The following is an 11,140-nucleotide window of genomic DNA, read 5'->3' as shown; positions in this document are numbered from 1 at the left end:
TGAGACAACGAGGTAAACCGCTATGTTTCCCTTTATGGTGTTGAATTGTACATGAAATCACTTTTGTGGTTTCTATGCTTACCTTCTATGGATATGTGGTATTTTCATTACTTTCACGTTCATTGCATGCTCATGCTCATGCCACATTGCCCTTCTTATCTAGCATGTTGCTATGATAGTGTGTGCATTTTATCTTAGAACTATGTACATATAGACCTTGTTTAGTGGCAATTGTTGTACTCTTTCCGATTGTCTCTCGTCAGCACACTCCTAGCCCTTTGATTTATATGTAAGAGGCATTATGTGGAGGATGAGAGGAAGGCTTGCGAGGAAGCAAGAGAGGGAGAGAGAACCTAGATACATGCTGTACACTACTACACTATCTTCGAGCACATGCAAAACGGTTTACTAATGCTGCATTCTTCAAGTAAGTGTTGGGCTCAAGCTTTTGCACGATCAGAAGAGGCTAGCTTCCCCATCCTCTTCCTTGATATAAACCCTGATCTCTCTACCAACTACACCATGCAAAATTGTTGAGATATCGAGCTCGTCTAGTGAGGTGGTGGACACTGATGACCCGCCTGGGGGATAGGCCCCACACTTACACCACTGGCATGGTTGGTGAGATCATGGGAGATATGCGGCCAGTGGGATGACAGGTTGTGTGACAGCCATTCTAGAGATTGGCATAGTTATAGCGCCAGCTCATTTAGTCGGGTTCACACTATAGAGAACCCATGTATGTATTGGTTGAGTACCTTTCAGCCTCTCACCTTGTGTGTTCTCTATTAGGGTTTTGTGAGTGTGTGTGTGTGCTTGCAAGAGCTCAAGCTCTCTTCCCCCCTGCATCTTTTCATGGTATCAGAGCCTGGTTCATGCTAAGGGCTGAGCTGCAAGCAAGAGAACCACAGGAAGCGGTACGAGGATAAGAGCTACAACTACTCTTCCCTATTTGTGTTGGTGACTACACCCTTGTCGGGAGCTCTACGGGAGGCACCGGCAACGATCTCTGATTGAGGAGCTTTCTTTACGGGAGTAAAGCTATAGGGCAACTATACTATCCTATCGGACAACATTTTCTGGGCTGAAAACGCGTTTCGGGTGCGTTTGGACCTCCGTTTTTCAGAAAGCAGGCGATTTCGAGCACTGCGGGTAAGTCATCAATTCTCTGCAGAACTCTGTTTTAAGAACTGCAGGAAGACAGATTGACTGTGCAGACACTGTGGGTGCTGCAAAGAGGTCTACAGTTGCCATTGGGTGTATGTATGCACATTGAAGTCACTGGTTGTGACATTTGAGAGTACTATAGTACCGCTGTGTAGAAAATACAGCAGTTTGTGTAGAAAAACCAGAGTGCAGTTTCTGGTAAAATTGTGTGTTTGGCAAGATGTCAAATGATGGGATAACTCAGATTATGGCTGAGAAGCTAGATAAGAATAACTTCCATGCTTGGAGGTTCATGTTGACGAATTTCCTGATGGGAAAGGGCTATTAGGACTACATAGAAGGTGAACAAACATGAAGAGGCACCGGAGATACCGGACATAAATCCTACTGCTGCAGATGTGAAAGAGTTTAAAGACTGGAACCAAGGAGCCAGGAAAGTCATGTATTGGCTCTCCATTAGTATACAGGACACCATGATTGGGCACATTCAGGATGCCAAGTCCCCCAAGGAGGCGTGGGACACCTTGGTAAAGCTTTATGAAACAAATACCAAGGCACGTAAGATACAGTTGAAGAATGAACATACTATGGAGAAAAAGAGCATGTCTGTGAATGACTATGCGTTGAAGATATAGGGTATTGTGGAATCCCTTGCATCTATTGGTGTGTCAGTAGATGATGATGATAAGGTGGAGGTCTGTCTACGTGGTCTCGGGCCACAATACAAGGCGTTCAAGACGTCTATTCAGACTCGGGAAAACATTCCCAACTTTACAGATTTGGTGTCTATGCTGATTATCGAAGAGAAGAGCTTGGGTGAAGACCAACAGTCTTCACAAAGCAAAAACAGTTCAGAGCAACAGGCCTTCTACACGAGTTCAGGAAGAGGACGAGGTAGAGGAGGCCGTGGACACGGTCAAGGAGGTGGCCGAACAGGTAATCAAAATTATGGCCAGCAGCAGCAGCAACAACAACAGCCCCAGAATCAACAACAACAACAACAACACGCAGGTGGAAGAGGCAAACAGGGGAGTCAAAGAGGCCGTGGAAATTGGCAAAGGCAATATAATGATGCACGTGAATGCTATTATTGTGGTAAGCCTGGACATGTGCAGGCAGAATGTTATAAGAAGCAGGCTGACATGCAAAATGGGAAAGTGCAGCAAAACAACTATGCATCCTCAAGCAGAAATAACGAGGATAATGAAAGGTTGTTTGTTATGCAGCATGTCGTGAATGCCATGTCTGAAAATGTTGATGCAGCACAAAAAGATAGTGTATGGTATGTGGATTCAGGCGCTTCGAACCACATGACGAGTCATGGGGAGTGGTTCAAGGAGATGAAAAACCCGGAAAGACCAGGTTTTGTGGAAACAGGGGATGGCACTGCTCATCTAATTGCCCATGTTGGAGATGTGCCATTGTCTATGCAGGACGGCAAAGTGAAGTACCTTGCAGATGTACTTCATATATCGAACATAACAAAGAATCTGGTTTCAGTTGGCCAGATGATTGAGCAGGGTTTGGAGGTTCGGTTTAACCCTGATGGTTGTTATGTTGACTTTAAAGACAAGTGCAGGTTGGTTTCAAAAGGCAACAGAGTGGGCAGAATGTTTACATTGAATGTAGACATGCCTGAAATGAGTGCTGCGATGTTTGCAAATGGTTCAAGAATTGTTGCAGACACAGACATTTGGCATAAAAGGATTGGACATGTAAATGTGCAAAGATTGAAGTCTATGCAAACAAAAGGAATTGTGACAGGGCTGCCAAAATTTAAAGTGGAAGGTATGCAAAAAATATGTGAAGCATGCCAATTTGGGAAGCAAACAAAGCATGTGTTTCCACGTAACAGATATGTGAGCAGAAATGCACTAGATGTTGTGCATTCAGATGTATGGGGTCTACGAAGACCATATCTATGGGAGGCTGCAGGTATTATGTGACTTTCATTGATGACCACACAAGGAAAGTGTGGGTATATTTCATGAAGGAGAAGAGTGAGGTGTTCACTCACTTTCAGAATTTCAGAGTTTTGGTTGAAAAGCAAACAGGGAAATATGTAAAGTGCCTAAGGTCAGATGGAGGGGGAGAGTACTTCTCCAATGAGTTCTTTGAATTTTTGAAGAAGAATGGTATTCGGAGACAGTTTACATGCAGATACACTCCACAGCAAAATGGAGTTGCTGAGCGGAAAAACAGGCACATTGCTGAGATTGCGCGAGCATTGATGGAAGAGAAGAATATGCCGCATAGCTATTGGGCTGAGGCTGTTTCTACAGCAGTATACATCATGAACAGGACTCCAACTGCAGCCATACATGATGTAACTCCAGAGGAGAGGTTTACTGGCAGAAAACCAGATCTGTCTCATCTGAAAGTCTTTGGATGCATTGCATATGTGCATGTGCCAGATGAGCTGAGAACTAAGCTGGATCCAAAAGCTGAAAAATGTGTGTTTATTGGATACTCCCTTGAGCAAAAGGGATACAGGTGTTATAACCTTGCTACACGTGAGTTGAGGGTAAGCAGGGATGTTGTCTTTGATGAGATGAGCAGCTGGTATGCTGCTGAAAAAGAAGCTGTTGGGGCTGATGTGAGTGGAAGTGTGGTTGCACAGAATGCAGGTCAGCAATCACAGTCTTTGAGTAGACCAAGAGAGTCCTCATCTAGTGGGTCTATTGATAGACCATGGAGTGGCAGGCTGCATCATAATACCAGTCCTGCAAATGTGATTAGTACATCACGTAAAGGAAAAGAGAAAGTGGTTGAGCCCCTTGGTATGCCTGACATTTCTGCAGGGCATTCTCATGTTGATGGAGAGTCTAGTGGCTCAGATATGAGCCTTGATGAGGAGCTTGGGATCCCAGCTATGAGAACACCTGGTGTAAAGAAGGCTATGGAAGCCATGAATGAAAAGCTGCGAAGATCAGGGAGAGTGAAGAACCCTGTGCAGAGATTTACATATGATGGTTATGTGGCACATCACTATGCATATATGGCAAAGGTTGTGCAGGTTGTAGAGCCCACATGCATTGATGAGGCTGTTGGAAATGTGTGTTGGGAGAAAGCTATGGATGAGGAGATGGATGCACTATATGGAAATGAGACTTGGGATTTAGTGCAATTGCCTGAAGGCAAGAAAGCCATTGGATGAAAGTGGGTGTACAAAGTAAAACATAACAGTGATGGAAGCATAAACAGGTACAAGGCTAGATTGGTAGCCAAAGGATATGCGCAGACATATGGCATTGATTATGAGGAAACTTTCAGCCGAGTTGCCAAGATGGCAGCAGTGAGAGTTGTGATAGCAGTGGCTGCGTCAAAGCAATGGTCTTTACAACAAATGGATGTAAAGAATGCATTCTTGCATGGGGATTTGCAAGAAGAGGTGTATATGTTGCAGCCACCTGGTTATGAGGATGCGAGTCACCCCGTGCATGTATGCAGGTTAAAGAAAGCCTTGTATGGCTTAAAGCAAGCACCAAGAGCATGGTCTGACAAGATTTCTGAATATCTTGTCACTATTGGCTTTCATGTAGCCAATGCAGATTTCTCGCTGTATGTGAGACATGGTGATAGAGGGGTTGTGCTTGTTGTCATCTATGTAGATGACTTGATCATTACGGGAGACCATGATGAAGAGATCTTTGATGTAAAGATCTTACTTAGACAGAAGTTCGAGATAAAGGATCTGGGGGAGCTTAGATATTTCTTGGGCATTGAGGTGATTAGGTCACCACATGGTATTGGATTACTGCAGAGACAGTATGGCTTGGACATGTTGTCCAAGTATGGTATGACAGGCTGTAAGCCTATTCTGTTTCAGGGGAATCCATTTTAGACACTTGGAGGATTTTTATATCCAACGATATCTTTATTTTATGGATTATCTCTCTCTAGATATTGTGTGCCATTGGATCAGAATGGCAAGTTGAGTGCAGATTCAGGAGAGATCTTGGAGGATCCTACTATGTACAGGCGCATAGTAGGAAGTTTGATCTACATGACGATCACCAGACCAGATTTGAGCTATGCTATTGGGTTGGTGAGTCAGTTTATGCAGGTTCCACGGAAACCGCGCATTTGGATGCAGTGAGACGCATACTGAGGTATGTGAAGTCTACTTTGCATTGTGGACTGGGACAGACATATGTGTACACGGGTACACAGATGCTGATTGGGTTGGTAGTATCTCGGATAGAATATCTACCAGTGGATTCATGTTTTCTTTGGGGAGTGCTGCTGTGACTTGGAGCAGCAAGAAGCAGCCTACGGTTGCTCTATCTAGTACAGAGGCCGAGTACAGAGGAGCTGCTATGGTAGCATGTGAGGTAGCTTGGTTGAGAAAGCTACTTGCAGATTTGGGTCTATCAGTGGATAGACAAGTTATCATTTTCTGTGACAACATTAGCAGTATACAGTTGGCCAGGAACCCAGTCTTTCATGCTTGTACGAAGCACATAGAGGTCCACTACCACTTCGTCAGAGAGAAGGTCTTGGCAGGAGATCTTGACCTTATTTATGTCAGCACAGAGGATCAGGTAGCTGACATCTTCACCAAAGCATTGGGTACAGAGAAGCTCCGCAGATTCAGGGCTTCTCCAGTGAGGCACCAAAGGATTGTCCTTCTCTATAGGCAACCTTGTTAAGAAATCTGCCCACACCATTGAACATCCTCCCAAAGATGATGGCTGGTTTCCTATATTTATCAACTTTCAATAAAATTTTCCAACCTAGTGTAATGCCGTGGGGGGGACAAGTCAACATTAGAATGTACCTTGTTGGAACTAAAAATAGTTACATTCAAAATACAAGCTGGGGTTAAGATACACTTATTGTGATCTATTTTTTCCAATTATATTGTTAGCTATATTGGTGATGGCTCCCAAAAGAGCCGTGTTTCAGTGTTATGTTTTGAAACACTATTATACAAGAATAAAACATGGTTACACAATTGGATGCATGCAAGCTATGTCACGGGTTTTGTTCTATGTGCCATGCTTCGTCTTCTTCGTGGTCCTCCTCTTCCTTCTCATCATCCTCCTCGTCTTTGCTTATAACCTTTTTTTTTGTGTGACTTTCTTCTTTTTTTTGGGGAGCAATTCTCTCCATAGTTGACTTGCCACCTTTCTTTTTCATATGTGCATTTGTTGCACTTTTTCATATGTGCATTTGTTGCTTTACCCACCTAGTTCTTTTGATCCCATAATTGTGGTACTCTTTGTGTTGCCTGTAACATTTGTAGGCATGCATGTCCTTGTTGCAATGTTTTTGCCATGGCTAATGGGTTGTTTTAATCCTTTGGCTCCAGATTGCTTAAGTTGACGTAAATTTGTATCACATAATCACGTTAAAGGAATTTTGAATTATGCATGCAATATATCACATGGAGTAAGGAGTCCTTTCCACAAGGCCTCCCCGTCAAGGAGGTATGTCTCACTGGCATAATCTAACCACCTTGGGCACAAATGCTAAACCTTTTTTTCTAACAAGTTCTTCTATCCAGACTTCTGGATATATTCCGTTATCCTTGACTCTCAACACCCTATCATCTGCGGGGATGGCAAAGCTTGAAGAATGAAACTATGTCTTTCATTAATACCCACCACTTGGTAGTAAATAGAACAATTCAAATGTAGTCTTTTTAGCATACCTACATACAGTGCACAAGCTCGCAGGGGCGGAATAAAGTATTTTTTTCTAAGCATTCTTATATATGGTGCATCTTGCCGTACACATGAGGTGTGGCTGAGCCGATGCTGTGAGCGAGGACCGCATTGCTTTGTGCCAAGACACAAATGTGGTGTTGAAGTGTTTTCCTTATTAATCCTTCAAGTAATATTTCAAAGGCATTATTCCCTTCAATTCTCCTTCTTGGTGAACCTCTCGTAAGATCAGCTTCTCTTCTTCCATTTCGGGCTTCATATCGAGTGCTATGCTTATTAAGTGATGCCAATACATGTGCTTGTTCAAGAATGCAATTGTACATGTGTAGTCTTTATGTCCATCTCCTTAAATAATTATTTTAACGAACCGCTTCAAGAGGGAAGAAGGAATTACACAAAAATGAAAATTACACCAAAGTGGAAATACACTAGAATGAAAATACAAAGGAATGGGGGTGTATTTATAGGTGAGGGAGGCCTCCAACCAAGCTCAACTGGGATCTAGAGGCTTCCAACTTCAGTTTGATCTAATTTGGACAAGTTTTGGACTAGTTGAACCCACTTTCTGAGATCATCTAGCTTGGAAGAGGAGAGATGAGAGATGAAATATCTCATATTTTTTAATTAAAAAACGGGGGATTGATGGGACTTCTAGGCGCCTCCTTAAAGCTCTCTTCCCACTCCCCTGAGGTGTCAAAATTCACATTATTAAAGATTAAGTACCAGTACTAGGTCAACTCTTCATCTTATGTGAAAATTTACTCATTTTTGGTGGATTTTCTTTTCTTCTTGCATTTTTCTTATCCAACACTTGGATTAATCCCATAGGCCCATTAGAACACTCTTTGGACCTTAATCCAAAATTTTCTGAAAATAGGTACCCCTCGGTTAAGGTGTCACGTGCACATATTCAATTAATTTCTAATGCACATTGAAAAACTCTTTTTAAACTTCTGTTTTAGGAAAATTCATCTGAAAATTAAAGGGTAACTTTGTATCTAAAAATATCTCAAAACTGTATTATCTCTCTCTATAATATTTTCTCTCTCTAAGTCATTTTAAGAGAAAATGAACTATTTCAAATATTAAAGTCAAGGAAAAGGTGTACAGTGATGTCTTAACCTTCTACATATAGAAGAGGAGGAATCTTACAAAAATAGTTGAGGCTAGCCACAATGATTGTGAATACAAATTACCAGTTGCACTCTGGGCATATCACACATCCTACATGACAACCACAAATGTAACACCTTTTAGTTTAAGACCTATGCTACTGAAGCAGTCAGGCCTATTGAGTTCCTGATACCCGGTTTGAGAATTTCAACAGAGGAAAAACTCAGAGGTAATTTCTTCAGGTGGTCACCTATAAGATTCCTCTCTCCAAATTTTGATGATGTAAAGATGTAAGAACCTCCCCTTCAGTCTCTTGTAATCATTCCCCCCCTCAGAAATGGAAAAAGATCTTGTTTGACCTCGTTTTGGTCTAGAGAGAGATAATATTCTAGAGACAGATAATACAATTTTAAAATATTTTTGGATAAGTAGTTTCTACCACTCATCAATAGGAAGTGATCCCCTAAAACAGAAGTTTACAAAGAGTTCTCCAATGTGCATTAGAAATTAATTGAAATGTGCACTAGACACCTTAGTCTAAGGGTACCTATTTTCAGAAAATTATGGATTAAGGTCCAAAGAGTGTTCTAATGGGCCTATAGGATTAATCCAAGTGTTTGAACAAGAAAAATTCAAGAATAAAAAAAATCTCCCAAAAATGAGTAAGTTCTCACATAAGATGAAGCGCTGACTAGTATTGGCACTTAATAGTATAAAAATGGGAATTTTGCCACCTCAGGAGGGTGAGTGGAGCTCATGAAGAAGGCGCCTAGAATCTCCATCATTACCCTAATTTTTAATTCAAAAAAATGAAATATTTCATCTCTCCTCTCGCCTCTTTCAAACTAGATCAGAAAAGTGGGCCTAACTGGTCCAAAACTTGTACAAATTGGATCAAACTGAAGCTGGAAGCCTCTAGATTCTAGTGGACTTGGTTGGTGGCCTCTCTCACCTATAAATAGACCCCCAATCCTTTGTAATTTCATCTTAGAGTATTTACATGCTAGTGTAATTTTTAATTTAGTGTGTTTCCTCTTCCCTCTTCATTGGCCCTCCATTGTGAAGCTTTGGTGCTTCACTAAACCTCTTCTTCTCTTGAAAATTACCCTTTTCTCTTGGTGGCCAAGCCTCTTCTTTGAGGGCTACACATCCTTTGCAAGGTAAAGAATCAAGCAAACCAAGGGTAAGCCTAAACAATGAAGTTTATTCTCTCTTTTTTTATGTTAATCTTCTTCCTAACCTCTCTCATGCTTGAGAAGCATTTTATTTTATGGCTTTTCTCTTAAAACCATCATTTTCTTGATATATGATATTTTTTAGATGAATTAATGTTTATGTCTATGCTTAGGTTTATGCATAAACTAATTTTTATATTAAAAGAGAAATTTTGAGTATTATCAATTCATAGAAAATGTGGGGAAGCTATGGCAAATTGTTATCATTAGAAAATGAAGGTTTATGCATAATAAATTTTATTCTAAAAGTAGAATTTTGAGCATTCTCAATTCATAGAAAATACGGGGAAGCTATGGCAAAATTTTTAAAAAAATAATTTAAATTTATGCATAATCAAAAAAATAAAGAAGGTTATGCACAAATTTTTATAGAGAATTATGAAAAGGATTATGAATATAATTCATTTAGATAAAAAATGAATTAGTATGTGTGCATAATAGTTTTATGCTGAAAGAGGAATTATAGGTATAATTGATTTTTTAAATCCCATGAGGTCGTGAGCATAAATCTTTTATTCAAAAAGAAGAATACTGAGCATATTTTATTATGAAAAATTTGAGGTAAGAATGTGAAAATATTCATAGGAATGCATCGAGAAAACATGGATACATTTTGATCAGAAAGAGGAATCACGAGAACACATTTAACTTTTGGAATTATGAAGTATAGGTCTAGATTCTCCAAAAATAGAATCTGAATGGGAAAAGGATTTCTCAGAAAAAAGACTAAAAACATGCTTAGTTGGATAAATGTAAATACTTGTGTGACTGATTTATTCCTAGATTCTTGGGAAAGGAATCTGGAATTCTTGAAAGGATCAAGGATCCAAAAGAGAATGAAAATATAGACTTAATTGAATTGAGTCAAGAAAAAGTTACCTTCAAATGAGCCAAGAAAGTTCTGTCAGTATGAAAAGTAAAGTAACTGTACTTTTAACTTGGTTGATTGTGGAACATAAATTCTGATAACTAGATCAAGGAAAGTTGATAATCAAACCTGATTTGCTCAAAGCGAAAAGAGACTATCTTGTTTGTGGAAGTTGGATTGAGGTATGGAATGATGTGGAGTGATATGGGGTGATGTGCAGTGATGTGTGGAATGATATGTGGAAGGATGTGAAATGATGTGGATTCATGTGGAGTGATGTGTGGAATGATGTGAAGTGTGTGGATTGATGTGGATTTATGTGAATGAATATGGCATGATATGGGATTATGTGAATGAATGTGGAATGATGTGGGATGATATGAATGAATGTGAAATGATGTGGGATGATGTGAATGAAATGTGGAATGATGTGGTATGCTATGAATGAATGTGGAATGATGTGGGATGATGTGAATGAATGTGGAATGATGTGGGATGATATGAATGAATGTGGAATGATGTGGGATGATGTGAATGAATGTGGAAATGATGTGAATGAATGTGGAAGTGGTGGGATGATGTGAATTGATGTGGAATGATGTGGGGTAATGTGAATTAATGTGGAATGATGTTGAAAGATGTGGAATAATGTCGAAAGATAAGGGGTGATTAGAAATGATAAGGGGTGATTAGAAATGATGAGGAATGATGTGAAGTAATGAGAAATTATGAGAAATGATGTGAAATGATGAGGATGGAAAGATAGAAATTTTGCTTGGAATTTGTATTTGCATAGGAAACTTATTTTTTAAAGATTGTTTTACGTCAAAAATGCTGGGGAAGCATTTTGACTATCTTGTGGAATGAGGTCGTGGTTGGGGACCTAAGTTTAAATGTTGCAACAGTTAACGGAGAGTAAAAGAAGGACGTCTCGCGTGGCAAGGTCGGCTAAGGTCTTGACCAGCCTTGGTTCGATTAAAATGGTGAGCTTCTGGTTTGGTGGATGAGGGGAAAAGGAAGCGGCCTATGAGTGAAGTGCTAGTCACCTTGCGAAGGAACCTAGAGGGTGGTGACCATATGGTGCTCTC

The sequence above is a fragment of the Cibotium barometz genome, chromosome 23, assembly GCF_041138505.1.
Source record: "Cibotium barometz isolate CiBa-2024 chromosome 23, ASM4113850v1, whole genome shotgun sequence".
In the NCBI taxonomy this organism is placed as follows: Eukaryota; Viridiplantae; Streptophyta; class Polypodiopsida; order Cyatheales; family Cibotiaceae; genus Cibotium; species Cibotium barometz.
This window is presented reverse-complemented; position numbering follows the sequence as displayed.